Source organism: Amblyomma mixtum, chromosome 3 (genome assembly GCF_055824585.1).
Source record: "Amblyomma mixtum isolate Tamu chromosome 3, ASM5582458v1, whole genome shotgun sequence".
Classification (NCBI taxonomy): Eukaryota; Metazoa; Arthropoda; class Arachnida; order Ixodida; family Ixodidae; genus Amblyomma; species Amblyomma mixtum.
In genome coordinates, this window is record NC_143014.1 from 296,367,923 (window position 1) to 296,388,149 (window position 20,227).

Below are 20,227 nucleotides of genomic sequence, written 5' to 3' on the forward strand. Positions count from 1 at the left end.
GAGGCGCTGCATATGGAGTATAAAACACCTGCTTTCGCATCCTACCAGGCTTAACCAAAGCTAAGCCCCCGCCAAATTTTTGGAGAAGACGGATGGAGTATATCCTGCAGCCTCGTTCTGCGCACTGCGTCAAGAACCAACTCTCCACTGAGCTCAACACCGGCGACGTCGTGCTTGAGCACGCAGAAAATGTCCCACAGCAGACGTGGAAGCTGGCGCGAGTCTTGGAGACTTAGAAGAATTCCGATGGTTACATTCGCTCCTGCAAGATAATGCTCGCCGATGGATTTGTCACGACAAGAGCAATCCAGAAACGTGTGCCCTTCGAACATAACCCCTGATATTTCGCGGCCAGGAGAATTTAAACTTTTTCATCGTCTTCGCTGCCCAGCCAACGTAGAAGAGGAATACCGCTGGGAGTGTGCGCAAGGGGACACGCTCTGAGACGTATACTGGACTGCAATTTGTTTTAGTGTGCACTCATTAAAAGCCCCTTCTGAAGTTGGAGTTTCAATCAACGGCGAATTTAGAGTAGGAACTGTTCAGAGTAACTCTGCTGCGGCGGCATACTCGGCACTAGCTCCATCGGATTTCAGTTTTGAGAGGAATGTAACGGCTTGACATATCATGACTGCTTTAACGTTTCTTAGGACACTAGCGAGGCTTTCATTGTGGCAACTTTGTACATATAGCCAAGGTATTTTTTCCCCCACTCAGATTAAAACTTGTGGGGCGACTTCAAGTGTCGGGGAAATGCTTCGTTTATCTTTCTTTTCGCCTAAATTGTGCAATAAAAGAACACTAACGGTAACGGTACAAAAGTGTCACATTTGCAAGCCCGTAATCTGTAGTTATTTTTGTCCACGAAATAAAAAAGTGGAAGGGTTGTAGCGTAGTTAAACTAACTTGCCGTGGAAAAGCATGTGGTCAGCGTGGTTGGCTAATGCTTTTGTTTTGCTGGGTCGTCGGCGCGTATGACGACGTCATTAGTTCGATAGCAGTGTTAGTTGGTGAAGACGACGACGTGCAATGCACAGCTCGAATCTCATCGACTGCCTTGCTAAAGCTTACAATATTTTCTTTCTACACTTTATTACATTTTGAATTAATCACTTCTTCATTTTTTTTCTTTTTTTCTCTCTCTTTCTCTCTCTCTGTCTCATCAATCCAAACTCTCATCTTTTTTCACACCCAGCCCTCCTTCTGGTAGACTCCCCCGGTGTTGCTCTCCCGTGTGCTTTTCTTCTGCCTTTATTGTGAACAGGTGAATAGCATCTTTTGTCTCCCGATTCTTGGCTCATCCCCCCGTGTGGATATGTGCCATCTTTCCAAAGGTTAACAACAACTCAAGGCCTCATCGGCTGCGGCGATAACATAGTGCTCTCGTTCAGTGGCCAGCGAAGCCAACTTTCTCGCGCCATCGTGGGTTCGAATCCCAGTCATGGCAAAATTTATTTTATTTATTCATAGTGTGGCTATGGTCACTCTCAGGGACAAGCTTCACACAAACTCGCTATGCCGGTATGACCTAGTGAAGTAGTGCTTTCACACTAAAAAATCTGACCTGATCTCATCGTCGTGTAACTCGTGTCGTTCGTGCGAAATGTTCAAAGTTGTGCCAATGCCTGAGATTTCTGAAAATACTACACTGATTTTCACAACCTCAAGCACGAAAGCGCCAGAAAACAGGACATGCGGTTTTTCTGCACGATGGCTTTGAGCCGCAGGCATTGGCTGTTCTCAGCAGAACGGAAAGCTACTGGATACCATCTCTCTGCCGAAGAAGGAAACCTGCTTAAAGGGAAAGTCTGCTGTCGGAGGCGAGTATGAAAATATTTGCATATAGTTTGAGGTGATTGGCGCTGGTGAACTGCAACAAAGGGTAGCGAGCGCAGAACACATCAAACTTCAACACACGATACAAACCCCGCCGTAGTTCAGCTGATGGAGCAGCGCTTACTTCATAGGGTACTATGTACGCTTCTACTATTTTAAAGATAATCTTGTTTACACAATACTTATATAACTACCTTTCTCATTACAGTCCACTCTCCCTCGAAAAAGGAGCTCGAAGTAATGCTCTCGCTGGTTTCGATTACTGTTGGCTTTTGCTGTATGTGCAGCCTTGACCGAAAGTTTTCTGGTGACATGATTTTAAGCTATGTAGTGGAGCACTAACGGCACTCCTGGTGCTCTGAAATTCTATGAAGGGAGAAAAATTCTCATCCTCAACTTTTGAGGACCTCCTTAAACAGCAACTCCCGCCATTTTTGTTAACCCCACGAATTTTACTGAAACTGTTAGGTCAAGTGCTCTGCGGTTTTCAGGTCATCTCTACCAAATTTCACAGCTCGGTGCCGATTTGTAGCAGGAAAAAGAAATTTCAATGTTGTCCATTCCGTGGCCTCAAACGGGATCATTTGTCGGGCAACCTTGCGTGTTTCTTCTCACAGTTTGTCAAGCTCATTGATATTCACTCCCCGTTTGATGAAGGGCAAAATTCCCTGTGCGCTTTTGGTCCCTTAAGACCAATCATGACCGAAGTGGTTGCATTCAATTGCCAGTTTAGTCAATCAACGCGCTCACGATAAATTTTGAGCCATACTTCGTGACGTCATAGGTTAGTATGCCATGACGTCATAGCTCCGGCAAAACTCGGCTTCGGTTTCCTGGTTTCTGGTCTTTTAATCGTTTGTGGGACAACTGACTACATACGTCGCACGTTGTTCGCCATACTAAAGGCCTCGTAAGAAGCAGCGGGACGCAAAATTCTCACTTATGCTGCGCTCCCACCTATTTAAAAATTTTAATCAGTTGTCCTAAAATGGTTTCCACCGCGTCCACTCGATTAGATAGCGAGTCGAGACCTTGAAACTTCGTCTTTTTTTTTCTGAAGCGTCAAGAGTTTTTCCCATCTTCTATCCGGACGAAAATAATCAAAATTACCAGTGAGTGATTCCGTTTTTGTGCATACACAGGAACAAGTCTGCATCACAGAGTGCACTTGTTCCGAAGATTTAAGGCGATAGATGGAAAGCACTTTTTCTTTTCCACGCTGAAAATGGTTGGACATTCAACGACTGATTACTGAGCGGCAATTCTCAAACATCGTACGTAGGGGTTTGTTCTTGGGCGCCAAATCTTCAATGCCTCTCCCACTCGGCGGCCGCTGGGTGATCGGGGTGCGCAGCATTCTTGTCGGTACTACTTGTTTGACGACAGATCGCATCAAGAAATACTACTATAATTGGCTTAATGATAGCTGAAAGTAATTTTGCTGTAAAAGAATCTTGATGGTGGGACGGACAATTCACTAAAGTTTCTATGCATTACGTGTCGTCGCAGGCTCATTTTTTTTTTAATTTCGCGCAGCTGCCAATAAACACAGTTGCTTCCCTAATCCACGCAGCCCTTAATCTTACTTCTGCTTTTGTTTGCAGTGCTGTCCTGAATCTAAATATTCGGTCATTTAGTTCAGTTGAGACATACAGCTGTTCAGTACTTTCCGTTTGAGATATTATTTATAAGCCGAATGAAACGTTCAGATACTAAAACGTGCTTCCTCACTGTTTGAACACGAGAATTAGACGCATTTCTTCCGCTGAATACAACGCCAGCGCCACAGGTGAGCAATTCAACTTTGGCTGAAGCGGCAGGAAAGGCGAGGATAGTCATTAGACACCTTTAGCATACCGTGTACCGTGTTACCGTTACCGTTACCGGAGTACCGGGAGCCCGACTGCGCATGCGCCGCCGTGTACCGTAAAAAACGCGCCCGAAAAGACTTTTAGCGTACCGTGCTCCTGTACCGTGTACCGTAGGCTCAACCGGAGCGCACCCTCGTGGCGGAAGTAAGAAAGAACGCAAAATAAAAAGCACAACACGAATAATAATGTAAGATATAATAACAACAACGCCGCAAAAAGGAATCTTGTCTTATACGGTGAATTTTTTTATATATTTTGGAGATATGCACTAACAACAAACAAAATCGGCTTCAATAGTTATGTGAGTTACGTTCTCCCTCAGTCATCGTCATGCATCTACCTTCTCTCGATTCTTTTCTCGCATGGATGTTTTCTCGCGTGTTTTTGCTGGCATTTCATCATTCCGCTGGTATTGCTCCTTCTTCGTGTGTTTTTAATCGTGCGTGTGTTGTGTGTAGCGACCGCACTCGTGCGTGAAAGGTCAAGTCGCAGCTTCAAGCATGCCGTACAGCGTCCTTGACGACCTCCTCCTGCTCGACGCGCTGTCATGGGAGGAGATCGAGGACATTTACGCTTTGAATGCCGATGAGGAGGAGGGGCGACGATCTCTGGGAGAATATGGCTTCATAAACTTGAAGAACATGCCGGGTCGCACATTTCGCGATCTGTTCAGGTTCGCGAAGCACGATATACATGACCTCCTACGCTGCCTCAAGATGCCCGGTGTGGTGGTGAGCGCGCAGCGGGTGCAGGTGCCAGGAGACGAGGCGCTATGCTCCTGCGGCGTTTTGCCTACCCTAATAGGCTCCTGGACTTAGAGATCCTTTTCGGACGGCACACATCAGTGATTTCAAGCATTGTGGGCAAAGTAATGGCTCACATCGAGTATTACTTTGCTCACTTGCTTGTGGACCTGACGAAGCACCGCTGGTTGACCCTTTCCAGCCTCGATGTACTCTCGCAGGTGAGGTGATGTTTCGTTTCTGGGATAAGCGGGAGGTTCTTAACCACCGTATTCTTTTCTGTCTATTTTTTTTTTTCGTTTTTCGCAGGCTGTCCACGCAAAAGGGGCCCCGCTAAAGAACTGTTGGGGCTTCATCGACGGGACGGCTCGGCGCATCTGCCGGCCGTCGGTGGACCAACAGGAACACTTTTCGGGACATAAAAGGTGCCATGTGCTGAAATATCAGGCAGTTATGGCTGCTAATGGCATCATCTGCCAACTTGATGGACCGTTTTGCGGACGACGCCACGATGCTGGTTAGTGTTTTTCCAGTTTCGCTCAGTCTTCGTGCGCAAAATGTAGTTACCCGAGACACGTTTAAAAATATAGATGAGAGGACTGGTTGCATATGTTGTTGGTTTTTAAGTATATGTGAAGCGTGACTGTGCTACGGGAGGTTGATCGTCAGAGACAGTTGGAGGCTTTCCAGCAGCCGTGAAATTCCTTTGAATGCAGCTGCTTGTATGCCAACGTCTGAATGTCTCATTACCTGAACACTGTCGTCTGCCATAACGGATGGCTGCTGTGCGAGCTCTTATTCTTGACTGCCTGATGGATCAGCTTCTTAAGCATCATCACGGTCCGATTTTTCCGTTCATTATTTCTGTGATTTTTCTCATTCAGTGTGATGTCTTCAGCTATTTCAGCGTCGTTACAGTCTCACGTGGCCACATTCAACAACTAATATTATGGCTTCAGTTTCATGAATCTTGGCTGTAAGGATGTTGCTACATACATATTTGAACACTTGCAGCCTGGATGATCTTGTATGGGAAGCAGTCCATGTCAAAGGTGATGTCTGTGCTAATTAAAAAGCAGTCTTCTCTTTGGCTCCATATTTTGTAGCCCTTGGTTATGTCTAGGTACTTAGCTAGAGACGAGCTCGACACTAGTTAGCTAGCTCTTTTCTGTTTTTGGATCCAGTTTGGCTTGTTTGTTTTTTGGCTTCACATGCTTCTTTCTCAGTACCCAAACCACTCAGGTGGCTCAAGTTTATTTCTGTGCTATATAAAGAGCTCTGGCTGCTTCAGCTCAGAGCGCTTTCTGTGTTTTTTTTTCTAATCTGACTTGCAGTGGCAACTGCATTAGCCTGGAGTGCCTTACTTACACTTTATTTTATAAGGCATGCCGTTATATCAAAAGATGTTTGGTTCAACCTTTCAGTACTCAGTTACGATCTGGCATGTCAAGAAGAGTATGTTGATACTCTATGCCGTGCCTCGATACGTACTGGTTGCATTTTTTGGTTATGTGTTATAGCTACTATGCGGGTCTTGATTTCTGGTGCCATGGAAGGACTTCCACTATGTGTATATACTCGTCAAACTTGTGGGCACTGAGTGCACTGTGATGTCAAACGCCAATGTAGTGTGAAACACCTCTACAGCTTCAAATGCCTCTCTGAACAGTCAAACACCTGGCAGTAAGACACGTTGCTGGGCAAGTTGGTGCACAATTTGAGAAGATATGTAAAAAGGATGGCTTCATTTCTCGAGTCAGACGCCTCAATAACGAGACACATGGGAGCCAAAGAATTCTTTGTTAGAAAAGTTTGTTATAGGAGGAAGTAAGTAACTGCATCTATGGCTGTCCTGATACAGTCTATGCCGAGAACGTGCAGAGTCGGAAGGTCCCAGAGGGACGCAGTAAACAGTTACAATCGTCAAGCGCCTGTTTTGTTTTACGGATTTGCACCACCCTTGGCTCTTCGGCCGATTTGAAGTTGCTGTCTGCTTGGTTGTCCTCGTGAGTCTCTCAGTCGTCTTTAGTTGCTTTGTGACCTGTTAGCTGTGAGCAGATGAACACCCTGCCATTGAGTACGGTGTACTCTTCGAGAAGCACTCTTGATTCTCTGTTGGCATGCTTTGACAGGTGCCAAGCAATCCTTGGAGATGCGTGGAAGCACTGACAGCACTACAATTGTCGACAAAGTTGCTGACAACGTCATTAGCAGAGTTGTGAGCTGCAGTAAACCCAGCTCTTCGGTAGTAGTTACATACAGGGCTGTGTGACACGTGCCACTAGGCTGGTAGCCTTTTCAATGCTTAATGAGCATTCACTTTGGTTGAGTCTTCAACCATGTTGCAGAGGTGCAAGAGAATCCGGTGCACCAGTGCTGTACTGTAAATGGCTTCCATAGACTGTATTATGCCTTGGTCGAGTGGCTGCAGCATGGTTGAGCAGTTCACCAGCATGAAAATCACATCTACGTGCTCCAGAAACGGAATTCTGTTGCGTACTGAACAGCTGTCCATGAACAGAGAGATCTTGCACTTTCAGATCAGTCACCTAGTGACAAGGAATTTCACCTACACTGCTGTTGCTAAAGGGCAGCAAAAAAACATGGTCAGTCTGGTACTCTGGTAATAGTAACCCAGCACATGGTGTGCTAAATTTTTCTACTTAAGGTAGACTTGAGCTATGTCTCTCCTAATTTTGTGGTACACATGTCAAGGTGGTAAGACAGATGCATGGATAAAACGAAGAGTAATTTCTCGTGCCTTCATCTCATCTACATCGTCGACATTCACATACAATGCATCTAAGTGTACGTGCTGCTAGCAGCAGCATAGCACTTTTTTCATGTATGTTTATGCCCCTTCCCAAGTTTACTGTTTTACGAACACATTTCTCACAATTGCAGGTATTTTGCGGCAGACCATGCTGTACAATAACCTTGAAAAGCTTGTGCAAGGACACAAGTATGTCATCTACGGGGACCCTGCGTATCCCCTTCGCCCTCTCCTGTTCAAGCCCTACGGAGGTTCGAATCTGCAGCCCGACGAGGCCCACTTCAATCGTGCCATGAGCACAGTACGACAAGCCGTGGAGTGGGGCTTTGGCAAGGTGGCTGGCGACTTTGCATTTGTAGATTACCACAAAAACCAGAGGCTTCATGTGCAGGCTTTAGGGCGCATGTACAAAGTCGCCACCCTCCTTGCCAACTGCCATACACGCCTGTGTGAACAGCCAAGTGACAGATTTTTTTGAATTGGATGCTCCAGCACTTGATGAATATTTAGTGCCATTTTGAAGAGGTCACATCATTGATTTTCTCGAGGGTAAATTTGGATTATTAAATATATGTTCATCCTTGCATACAAAACATGCTGCTAGAGCTGTGTGCATGTTTTCCTGAATCAATTTCAGTAGGAGATATAGGCGATAAAGTGAGCCAGCTTGAGTCCTCAACGAAATTTGACCCTACGTGGAAACCTATGCATGTAACATTCATTATCTTGTCTCTACCAGTGCTGTTTACGGGTACGCATGCACTCAGTATGACTTGCATTATGCTAGCAGCGACTTTAGCGTGCTTTGTGCTATAGAGGAATTCCATGTTCTGTAAAAGACACTGCAGAAAGCCATTTTTTTCGGCTGGCAGATACATGAATTTTATCCGTCGCAGCCCTTTTTATGTTGAACCAGGAAATAGTGCAGAGCCAGACATTTAACCTTCACATGAAAGCATATCGACACCCTTGGAGAGCAAATAGGGAGGAGAAGCAAGAGTCTCGGACAACAGATTGCATTTCTCCAGATTTATGTTTTATTTATTTGCTTGAGGAGGGTGTCTATGAGATTCAGGTGAATTTTTTGCTGCTTAATCATTCCCTCCATCATGCGTGAATGTCGCACCTGAGTGAATGTCGCACCTGTCGCAGCAGGGCGTGAACGACGCGCCTCACGCCCTGCTGCGGTATGGCGTAAAAGCGTGCCGGCCACTTATGCGTCTTTCCTTTCCTTTCGTGACTCTCAGGGAAGCTTCACGTCCACCTTTGATTTTATGGGGTAGGACGCTAATAGTACCTTCACACTAAAAGCACTTTTACAGTGTTCAATACCGGCCTTAGCGCAAATGGTATCTCTGCAGGCGTTTCCAGTTCGCTCTTATTTTGTTTCTGCTTGATGTGCGCTTGCGTGCAATGCAGAACTAATAAATTCTGCGATGAGCTGCGTCGCAGCGATAAGCGTTGCGCTCGCCGTCAATGAAAAATGCGTACTTGTACTCGACGAGAGAATGCACATTTTTGTAACGAAACGTTCGTGCACACAACAAATAGCCAGCCTAGTAGTTTGACATGTGAAAACTTTCTCTGTCACGAGAACGGTGAGCGTTGTAGCAACCATCTGCCGCCGTATGAGAACCAGCCCGAAAAACGCCCTCGCCTAACCACCCTCCTCTCCATCCAAATTTGCGACAGTCCGGCTACCAAAGGTTGTATCTGCAGCGGCGAAGCACGCGGCATTTAAAACAGTATACGCGGCGGGAAACAATTATGGTGCAAGTACTCCTTATATGCGTCTCGGTTTCCAGCGCAGACATCTGTCTGCGCGCTGTGCGATCCACGGCTTAACTTGGCTCGGCCTGAAGGTGCGCCTCAGCACTTGACGATTACGCCATAGGAGTTGGTGTTATGCCCGTCACGGGCTCTCATGGAACCAAACGGAAGGGACTGCGTATTAGTTATCGTTGTTAAAAACCGAACTGTATACTTCGAGGTGCACCGCTGCCTGCACCTGCACAAATGCAACCGATTTCGACGGCTAGAGCCAGAACGACACTGCTTGACCGGCCAGCCGAAAAAGCCATTCAGAGCGCAAGTGCCCCGGAGACTGTGGAGTTCTGACTTCACTGCGTACAACGGCTTCACTACGGCGGAGTCGTCAAAATTGTAGGCAAAAGACTCTTCGCATTTTCGCGGCACTTGCAGCGCTGCTTTTCTCGCTAATTAAACAATTTCCAGATTTTTTGCAGATGGTTTTTTCGCTTGAAATTTCATTTAAATGCGAAAGTTTACTAGCCTCATGAGGCGAAATTCCGTAGGTGAACGGCGTTGCTGATGCCGAGATGGTTCCAAAATGATATCGTCATCCGGCCATCTCCAAGCGATACGCACGCGTTGCGCCTGTGCGCGTTGCTGCACTCCGTCTCGGAGTCGCTGGGGAGAGCGTCAGGTGAAGAGGAAAAGTGGTGCACGCGTAGTGATGTCATCTGACGGATCCCATGAGTCGGAGTCAAGACTGGAAACCCCCGCGCGAAAGGTACTCTCTCGCCGCGGTCTCCCAACAAGGCAGCGTGCTGCAGGGCGCTTCGTCTAGAAGCGTCGTTGCTGCCGTGTAAGAATATTTTTAGGGGCTGATACTGCGCCCAACGTCGCAACCAGATTTTTTTCACCCCTCCCTACGCTTCTCTTGAACGCTGACAGATAGCGGAACGCAACGGCGGCTTGTCTGTTTCCCGAGCTGGCCGAGCGGCGGCGGCCGTAATGCAGGTAACGCGGAATCCTTCGGCGCCGCAGTGGACATCTGCTTGTTTAAGTACGGCAATGGGTGTTTTGATATGCACACAAATCTCAAGGCCGGTCGTGCATTTAGTCTTCGTCATAAATACTGCCTCCGAAGCCGGGAATCGGCCCCGCACTCTCGTTCAAGGTGGGAGAACTCCGACTGTTTACACGCGAGCCCCAGAAACAAACTGAAACCACCAGTCCGACACTTCAGTGGCAACGTTTGCGACGTTTTACATGCTAGTGCAGTGCACGTATAGCCAAGCGACACAAAATTTATTTGCAAAGATACCCCATGTCGTTCCTTCCGCTGAGCTAATATTTTACGCCGACACCAACTACGCTGTCGAGCTGAAGACCTCAACGAAGGCTAGAGCGGCATGCACGCGAAAAGATAAAATACTTTATTCTGTGAACTGTAGTTGGTGGATTTCACTACAGAAGAATTGCCGTGTGCCTGCTAATGTGGCTATGTTACCCCAAATAATGTATTGCCACAAAATGCTCCACCGATCATTCGAAAGTCGAGTGCAAATTATGCACATGCGTGTTTGTGATAAGCGTTTCTGCGTATTTTCTGCCTTTCGTACGACCCTCTTCTGTGGCACCAAACCGCACCGCGGATGAAAACTGCTGGAAGTCATGAGATCATCAAAATAAATTTGCTACGTTACCGTGCTTTCTCGCATCAGGAGTGCCTATATAGGAGGTTACTCGGAAAGTGAAGAATTACGCGCATATAGACTTCGATGAGTGAAGCCTGCGTTAGTAGCATCAATTTATTTGTTTACTGACATCGTGAATTCCATACTTTTCAAGCCGGGACACCTCAATGGTCGGAGCGCTCGGCTGATGTGCCTTAGGACACGAATGTAATCCACTCTGCGGCAACCTCATTTCGATACAGTCAAAACGGAAAAAGCGTCCGTGCACTGTGAATGATGTCAGCACACATTAAAGAAGCAAATGTGGTCTGAATTCATCCGGAACCCTAAGCGGTGCTTCTCTCATATAGCCTATATGTACCGCTTCGTCATGGTATAAACTGCACAAATCTCATTTATTAATCCGCTGAGGTCTGAACAGCGATTCTGTGCAACAAAAAAAAATTAATGCAATAAAGAGCCTTGCTGGGAGATGTGATTTCGCAATTTCCCAGGATTAGGCTCCAAATACATTTAGTCGCAGCTTGATGGGGAATTTTCTGGCAGCCAGGAGGCCAGAAAGGGGCAGCAGTTCTGACAATCGCTGCATTCGTCTAATTGGACGATGACTGCATAGACTTTTCAGAAAACGCTCAATGCCGAAATGAAAACGACATAACAGACTATTTCTTCTCTCGGGATTACGTTGCGCCAGATGTCCAGGCAGAGCCGCTGCGGTGGATAAGTGTTTATGGGGCTCTGCTGCTGACCCGCTAGACGCGGGTTCAGTTCCGGCGGCAGCGGTCGCATTTCGATGGAGGCGAAATTCTGGAGGCCCGAATACCATGCGATATCAGTGTACGGCAAAGAACTCCCGGTGGTCGAATTTATCCGCAACCCTCCCCTGCGGTGTCCTCACAGCATGATCGCTTTGGGACGTTTAATCTCCTTGAAAACAAACCACACAGGCCCAAGTGAACATGCCCCGCAGGCTCTAAACCGCGGCTTTCGATCAACGCAAGTCTGCTAGCCAGAATTGCAGATAGGTACAAACTACGCGTTGCCCGTAATCGCGGCGAGTCGGCTTTTGGTCCCCCACTCGGCTTCGTAGGTATGCTGCAACAACAACAAACACATCAAAGTCGTCAGGCGCATAGCCCGCGACCACCGTCCACGCGCTTGGAACGCGCCACCATGGTAGCTGGAGCAACAATCATCGCTTAGCCGCACCCGCTGCTCCGCAAGCGATCGACCACTTTTCCGCAGCGCCCCCGGGCCACTGCTGTCGGTGCATGTGCTAGAGAGCGAACATAATGCGTGCGCGTTCTCCGCCGCGGTGGGTGGTCAGTGAAAACACCTAAATGTGCTCTCGCACCGTGGTCGTTGCCGTGGCTCTCCCTAGTCACTATATGTGCAGCTCGAAGTTCTGGACGTGTGCCGGTCTTCGCGAGCAACGAACCACGCAGACGAACCACCTTGCAGAACGAACTTTAATCTTCACCACGCAAAAAGTAACGCTTTCGGATTCCACACGTAAGCAGGCATAAGTGCCTTTGCATTTTATCCATCGTTTGACTGTAATCTACCTGTCTAGCTCCACTTAAACTGCTTTTTAGCATCGCTTAAGAAAGGATTCTTGTACGGAAAAAAGCGCGACTTCAAACAGGACGAAGATGAGAACTGCACAGCACAAGCGATAAACTTGCAACTAAGGTTTAATGGAAACCACCCGAAGCAGTAAATGGGGGTACCTGCGCATCAAGGATTTCTTTCGCTCTCGCAAGGAATAAAAGAAGCCACCCAATACAAATCAGATAATGGCATAAAATGCTGTTTGGCTTAGCCTACTTTCATTAAACAATATAGGTTATCACCATGAGATCTTTATCAGATTATGCGCGTTGTATTTGCCAATCCTCTATTTAGCCGGCCTCTTCCACTACTATTCAGCCGCACAATTTTGAGCAGCTAGCGCTCCCGTCATGACGCCGAATCGAGTACAGTTAACCTGTCTATGGTGTCACTAAACGGGCAATCAGTAAATGCTCACTTGAGATCGATAACGTTTTGCCTGGCTCTACATCTCATTGCATCTGTTTCAGAATCATTTAAATGAAAGCGGTCATCCCCGCTGACATTAAAAAAATTGAGCATACATTTACCTTTGTGGTAATGCAAATCTAAGTCGAGGCAGGAATGGGGGAAAATGCTGGTGAATGGGGCGTGCAGGGCAGGCGGGCGGCAGACACGGCCGCTCATCCATTCTATACGGATGGATAGGCACAGCAGATGGGGGAAGGAGGTGCAGCGTTGACAGCTTTGAAGTAGCCTCGTGCTCAACGCAGCAATGGTATGCGGTTGAGTGGGTGCGACGTGAGCAAGCGACGGCACCGACCATATGACTGACCTGAACATTTCCTTGCAGCTGCCGCTGTAGAACAGTTCAAGCCCCGGCGCCTCATACGCCTGCCGGCCCGGAAGCTCAACTGCTCCCAGGAACTCGTCAAAAGCAAATTATTCAGGGGGCGAAACGTTTATTTGCGGGTGCGGCTACACAGATTTGGCACGGGATCGCGCCCGGGGAGCTGACGGCTTCGAAATAGTCCGCCAAGATCGGACAGAGCTGCTGCACGCTTGACGCAGAGATGCCGGCACTGGAACACCCGTTGAGTGATGGCCACTCGGCGCTTTCTTGTCGGACTTGCGGGTGGGACCTGCCTGGTCCTGGGCGTGAAGAAGATGGGGGCATTGGTGTTAGAGGACTCTCCAGGGGTCATATTACGCCCGTAGGTCTCATTGACATGCGAATTCCAGTGCGCCTTGTGTGCCTTGCGAACACTGCTGACCATTGATTAGATACTCTGAGGCAACGCCCGCGCTTATATCCGGGTAAAACGCAAAAACTCCCCTGTAGTGAGGCTTCTGTCCTGGTTGACGATGGTTGGTTTGGTTTCATGGGGTTTAACCTCCCAAAGTGACTAAGGCTATGAGAGTCGCCGTAGTGGAGGGCTCCGGAAATTTCGACCACCCGGGGTTCTTTAACGTGCACTGACATCGCACAGTACACGGGCCTCTGAGATTTCTCCTCCAAAGAAATTCAACCGCCGCGGCCGGGATCGAACCCGCGTCTTTTGGGTCAGCAGCCGAGCACCATAACCACTGAGCCACCGGCTGGCTGACGATCGGAATGTGAAGAAAGATAAACGAAGCTTTGCACTACCACATCTCCCATCGGGCCCAGGGGCAACTGCTGATGTCAAAGACAGCTAAAAATAAGTTCGCAGCTACAGCCCAGATTGTGCCATTTAGGGACCGCTTTGGAAAGCGGAGTGATCGATTCAGCTTCCACTGGTAGAGCAGCGCAGTGGCCTAGGGGGCATATAGGAACCGAAGGCTCGGGATAAATTCAGACAACGTAACGTTTTTTAACGTAAAGCAAATTTAAGGACGCTGGCATTTTTTCATTTTTCTTCCAGAAAATAGAGGTACGGCGGCGAGTATTCATTCGGCGCCTCCAGGATAAGCTGCGGAATGCCATAGCCACCGCACGAAACGGGCTTTGTGTTACTCAACTGAGAAGACTCGTAAATTTTCACATGGCAAAGGTCCACAAGGTGTTGGCCGTGAATGCTTCCTCTTAAGTCAAATTGCGGCAAGCAATTTCCCTCCCTTTGGAGAGAGACTGTTGGCTGCATGGTGCGCGTACAACGCCCAGAGCACTGGAGAAGAGGCGATTGAAAGAAAGAACCAAGTGACGCTGACATAAAACCAAGTGATGCAGTTACAGAAGTTCGGTGGGGCATCATACATGTGTTCTCTGTGCTTCCACAGGGAGAATCAGCACTGAAAAAGAAAGAACAAAACAAGAAAGGCCCAGCTATCCGAGGAGCGCAAAGAAGCGTGCCGGAGCGCATGTACTTTCGCTGCAAGGAACTCCGATTAGCTTGGCCATTCCATAAGATTCGAGGCAACGCACCCTCACCGCTCAGTGAGTCTCGTGGCTGCTGCCGCACGGCTGCCAATCGCAACTCGCTATCTTGGTAGCACATTTCATTTTTCAGGATCGGTAGACGTGTTTGCGCAAAGGACTGTTTCGATAGCCACGGCTGTTTTTGTCTAAAAGGCTTGGCGCCGCAAGTAACCTTAATAATAGAAGATTGCGAGTTGATCACCTTCTTTTAGTTTGGTATTGTTTGGCTGGGCGCTGCAAGCTTGGTGCCGAGAAAAAGTTTTTTACGAAAGCTTCGATGGAATTTTAATATTTAGACATTGCGGGCTGTAGGAAAAGATTGCTTTAAAAACTATAGTTAATGCAAGATTGTTCATTAGGCGTGTAAGCAACCCTTTTCATTTGCCTCTCCGATCATCTGGGCTACACACACACGAGATAGCTGCTAGAAAGCCGAGTGACTAAACCTCCCTTAGCTTTCCTTTTTTTTTTTTTTATCAAACCAATCACTTGAAGCGTTCAGTGCATTGTTCTAGTCCAGATATGTTCCCGCTAATTAGCTGCTGTGCCAGCAGCAATCGAAGCCATATGTAGGTTCCCTGCTGGAGCGCACCAATTTAAATGTAAGCCTAGTTTTTCAGTACCGATGAATATCTATAGCTAATACTTTTTTTCTGAAACCTTTAAGCGCTTATCTCAAACGCGGGAAATGAACAAACCTACCAGGCATGTCTGAATTATGAAGGTGCGTAACACTTAAAATATAATGCATGACGTAGAAGAAGACCTTTCGTGCGCTCTACTTTTGTATAAGGCTGTACAGCAATGAAGTACGAAGGCAGAAAGAGGAAGGTGGGGGTAGGGGGGGGGGGGGGGGTGTTTACGCTTAATTCGCAGGAATTCAATTAAATTCGGATACTTGTGCTTTACACATGTGAAGGTGTTGTTATAAGCGCAAGAGTAAGGCTTCGCAGCATGTTTCAAGTGGGACTCCGAAGACCGACGCTCACCTTTGCCTCCAGGAAGGCCTCCCACCTAGGACCCACGTCTGACTTCCAGCGAACGTTAGCCTCCATCTTTGCTTCCTCCTTCCTTTTCTTGCGAACCGCCCGTCGCAGCGCCCTGTCTTCTTCACGCACATTAAGCACCTCTAACAGTACGCCGATCTCTGCGCACAACATCTTCACTTCTTGTTCTCGTAGCCGTCGCCGGCGCTCGGCCTCTTGGTATCCGCTGTTCTCCCACGTCGGGGTGCATCCGTCCTGCCAGAGGCCGTGTTCTGAGTCCCAGCCGAAGTCCTCTGGTCTCATGCATGGCTGGTGGCAACGGGTGCTGGGTTCAGAGCGCTCCCGCGGAGCAGAAGCTGGCCGCTCAGAGCACCTCACACTTGAACGTGGTACGGCCCCTTGCTTGTCGTATAGGAGCCGCGGGTTTTCCTCGGGCGCTCCTGGACTGCGACGTTATTTCGCACCATGGACGGAACATTGCTGCAGGCAGGCGGCGATGTAAAGATATCGTTTCGCGGATTAGCTCCGTTTATTTCGTATTCTGCGCCTAATGATGTCCAGGATCGGGCATTCAATGTAAAAGAGTGGAGGTAGCGAAACCGAAGGTTTTCAACCGTGGCGACTCCATGCCTTCCCTTTCTTCAGGGTTTCCTGCTTGTACCCACAGGCAGATTGGGATCGCTGGGCTTTCATAGCCGTGGCCTGTGTCCCGCTGCAAAACACTCGCAGAATCCCATAAGTCGTCGTGCGGCGTTGTGACGCTGTCGATGAAACTGCGCGGACCAGATGTTGAAAGGTCATTCGCCTCTTCCTCAAACAAAGCTACTCCCTCGATGTCTTCCCAACAAACGGGGCTTGGGATGGTTCGGGACATTTTCGTGCTCTGTTCGGATTCGCTTCCGATTCTACCGGCGCTCGCATATGCTGTGCACCACCAGCCATTGCAGTCCTTCGTTCAGATTCGTCTCGTTGGACGACACTCGGATCGGGACGATGAGGTGGTCGCTTCCACTGCTTTCATTAGCGTCATCCGCGTTGCCTGCTTCACCTGAATATTGCTCAGGAGGCCCCACTTCTCCTGGTTGCTTGTTTTTCGATGCACTGGATTTGATGTTAATTCTAGGATCAACCGGTTATTTCTCACGTTGCATTTTTCTTCTGAGCCGTGCTGAATGCATTTGGCGTCAGCAGTCACCTGAGGTGTGCCATTTACATCGGGCACAAACTTAGCTTCTTCAGCACACTGTCAGCACACTGTCTGCACAATGTCAGCACTTATGTCAGCACAATGCGATCTTCAGCATCGCAGTGTCCCGGTTTCCCCGGATGCAATGGTCGATTTGTCCCCCTGTATACTTTCCGTCTTACAGTTTTAGGGCGAAGCTTCGTTGCTATCTGCCCGCAGTTAGCTGATATGGCCTTTGGAGCGGTATGTTGTCCTCAAGTGCAGCCGTTCCGCCGCAGTCATTGCTGCATCCCGGTTTTTCACCTCGAGCAGTGTCTCTCTGGTTCCCAAATGTTGCTGTGAGCCTCATCGTGCCGGATTTTGCATCCGGCATGAACCTTCCTGGTGAAGTCTCAAGTCCGTTGGCTCCTCTCACGGGCAGGTCTCCTTTTGTCGCGGTTCCAGGTGTTGACCTACCCTCGACGCATCCAGGTTCATCACCTTCGGGCAGTTCGAAGTCCCTTCCGATGCAGCGTAGAAGCCGTTGCGTCTCTGGTGAGCCGAAGACTGCATGATCAGGATGCAGTGACAGAGGCGCTGCTGGTCCTGAGAGACAGTCGCCGCCGTGTCCACGTCTGCGCCCATCGAAGTTGTCGCGGCGTGGCTCGCACAGCTATCAGGGGGTGTCGCCATCTCCGGAACAAAATATGGCGTCCCTTCCAGCACCGCGGCACGAGCATTAACGATGGATGTTCTTTCTTTTATTTACTATCACCAAAATTAACTTCTTCCTCTTTTCCACACTCTTGATGAATTTCTGCAAGGAGAATCAGTCGGTCCATCATTTAAACGTGCCATAGTGAAGAAGGCTTAAAACGTGTTTTCATTTCGCTACTGAATATTAGGTTTTGATGGAGTTTTGCGAAAAATTTACCCGTAGCTTTTGCCGCAAACGGATAAAACTTGTTTTTAGAGCGCAGCACAGGTTTCGCAATCAAATTTCAGAGGTACCGCACGGGTTTCAACCTGGCGTTTCAGGTGCACTTCAGCATTGCTTGCTGCACGGCAGGTTTCCTTCCTCTGGAGCCACCATTTATCTGATTCTTCTCGCTATCGCCGTGTTTGGCTCTGAGGCACGTGAAACGACTCGTTTACGGTCATGTGCTATCCAATGCTCTGTGTTATGGCAGAAAATCTGTCTCTCGCTGCTCATATTTCGCAACCTAGTGAAGGTAAGTGGGAGCCTCGACGTCCCGAGCCTATGTAGCGAAGACGATCCAGCGCCCCGGCTAGCGGCCTGCACGCCACCATCTCCTGCAGTGTTCAGTGCGGAGATCCCACGCTCCTTTTTTCCGAGAACGGACGAAGTCGATGGCTGCACATGTCGACAAGGGCCGTATATTGAAAACTGTGTTTTTTTTTTGTTTCTCTGCTTCTTCTTCGTTGCCAATGCTAATTCTATCCTTTGAGAACAGAGCTGACGAGTGACACTGCTTCCTTGCTATCTGTCCTGCCGTCAGAGGAAGCCGCTGCCAACAATTAAGGGGAAAAGTAAACAATAGGAAGACAGGGCTAGCAAAATAAGTCTTTTACATAAACTGCAATTGTCTCCGTCCTACAAAGAGCACTAAAATAAACACATGGTGACGTCAACAACAGAGCGAAGTGCTTACTTCGAAATGAATTTTGAGCCTCACAAGCGCCCGTATTTACACACTGCCTATATTGCTGCGTATCATGGCCAGAACGACGCCAGCGGTTTTCGGTCGGCGGGAGCTGAGGGGCACTTTTTATGCGTAACATATTGCAATCACTCAGTTCAGCCCTTGGGCGCGGCCGGGCAGCCACCAAACCACGTGATGTGACGTCACGACAGCCGGAGGAAAAACCGTAGGTAAAGATGATGGCGATTCTTGGTGAGAATTTCAAACACAGTAAACAAAAAAATAAAAAAGGGGCTGAGCATGGTGGCGGTTTCCACCGCCCGGTTTCAAAGGGGTCGCTCCTATCCATCCATCCATCCATCCATCCATCCATCCATACGTCACGGAGGAAAAGCTGCTGAGAAAATCGAGTGCCGCCAAGCAATACCTCGCGCAAGAAGACCGCGCAATATGCAACGCATTCTTGGCTTAACCAAGCTAAGCCTGGGCATCTTTTTTCGTTTGGCCAAAGTGAGATAGAGCACTAGCAGTACTGATAGTGCTAATCTGCGAGAGGTTGGCGGAGATGCCTACTCCAAGTAACAACTGCGCTCGACTTGGTAACTGCAGAATTTAGCCTCGTGCAGTACATAGCCTAAATTCTTCCCCGTGTCGACGCACGGTCGGGATGGGCCACACCCTTAAGTAATTAGCAACCACCCCCCGACCCTGAATTGGCAGGTGGCCGCCCTCCTTTTTTCAGCGAAGTCGGTGTTGGGTCATTCCACGCGAAAGGAGACGCGTCAATTTTCGGATATTTTTTATTGGAGTGAAAAAATTACCTTCGTTGAACACATGCACTACGACGGCGATACTAGCTTTATTTTTTCCCAAAAAAACATTGTTTGACTGACGTCATGCCTGGACGTTAGGGAAAATCCTTCATCCTGGGAAACTTCTCTGATTTTTCGTTAAAGAATATCTGCTTTCCCAGACACCTATCATGGTAAAACCCAAGTGGTCGTTCTTTCTGACCGAAAAAGATAATCCTTGAATGACGTGTTTTTTATGCCAAATGACAATACAAAAATTGCTGAATTCTTTCATTTTCACGACTTTTTTATTCGCACTTTAAAAAGCATTGCACCCACTATACTTTTGCAATGTGCTTTGAGTGATCTAGTTATGCTTTTTCGTAGGTTGTAACCCCGTAATTCTTTAGCATTGTTTTATAAATAAATGACAAAGAGTCCTCAATTTGTGCAAACTGCCACATTCAGGCCCCAAAAACTGGGCAACGGGCAACGGTCCCTGTCGTTTTAGAACAATGCCAACGTTTTGAGAATCCCTTCTGCTCAACAAATCAAACATTTTAAAGGCGCTTTTTGTTGATGAGCAGAAATTGTTTTTCAAACAGGAGTCATCGCGGCGTGGTCAACTGGTGCGCGCCCCGCGGGCCGTACGCGCCGACGTCTCGTATGGTCGCGTGACGCGCGCTCTGCACTCGGGTCGGATGTAGTCTGTCACTTTCTCTCTGTCGTCTGTTTTCTTTAATATATTTCTTAAACATCCATTTCGTGTGAATAATAAAAATAGTATACTTTTATGCCTTCCGTTGTGTCTGAGACTGCGGGCTTATGACAATTTTGGGAGCGCAGACAGCGCTTTAGCAACTTATAGCGTGCGTCGACTGCTGCCATGGAGAAAATTCTTAGTCCACAGACCCACCAGCAATGAAGAACGGCGACAGTGAAGTGGTTGCTTCTGCTTTGCACAGGTATGACAGTTTGTGTATTATGAGAGCAAACGGGAAGTATT

At 48.1% G+C, this 20,227-nt stretch overlaps 1 pseudogene; it reads left to right on the plus strand.

Moving 5' to 3' along the window:
* The first annotated feature begins 4,164 nt into the window (after positions 1-4,164).
* LOC149355289 (uncharacterized) lies at positions 4,165-7,744 on the plus strand (annotated as a pseudogene).
* Positions 7,745-20,227: the final 12,483 nt, after the last annotated feature.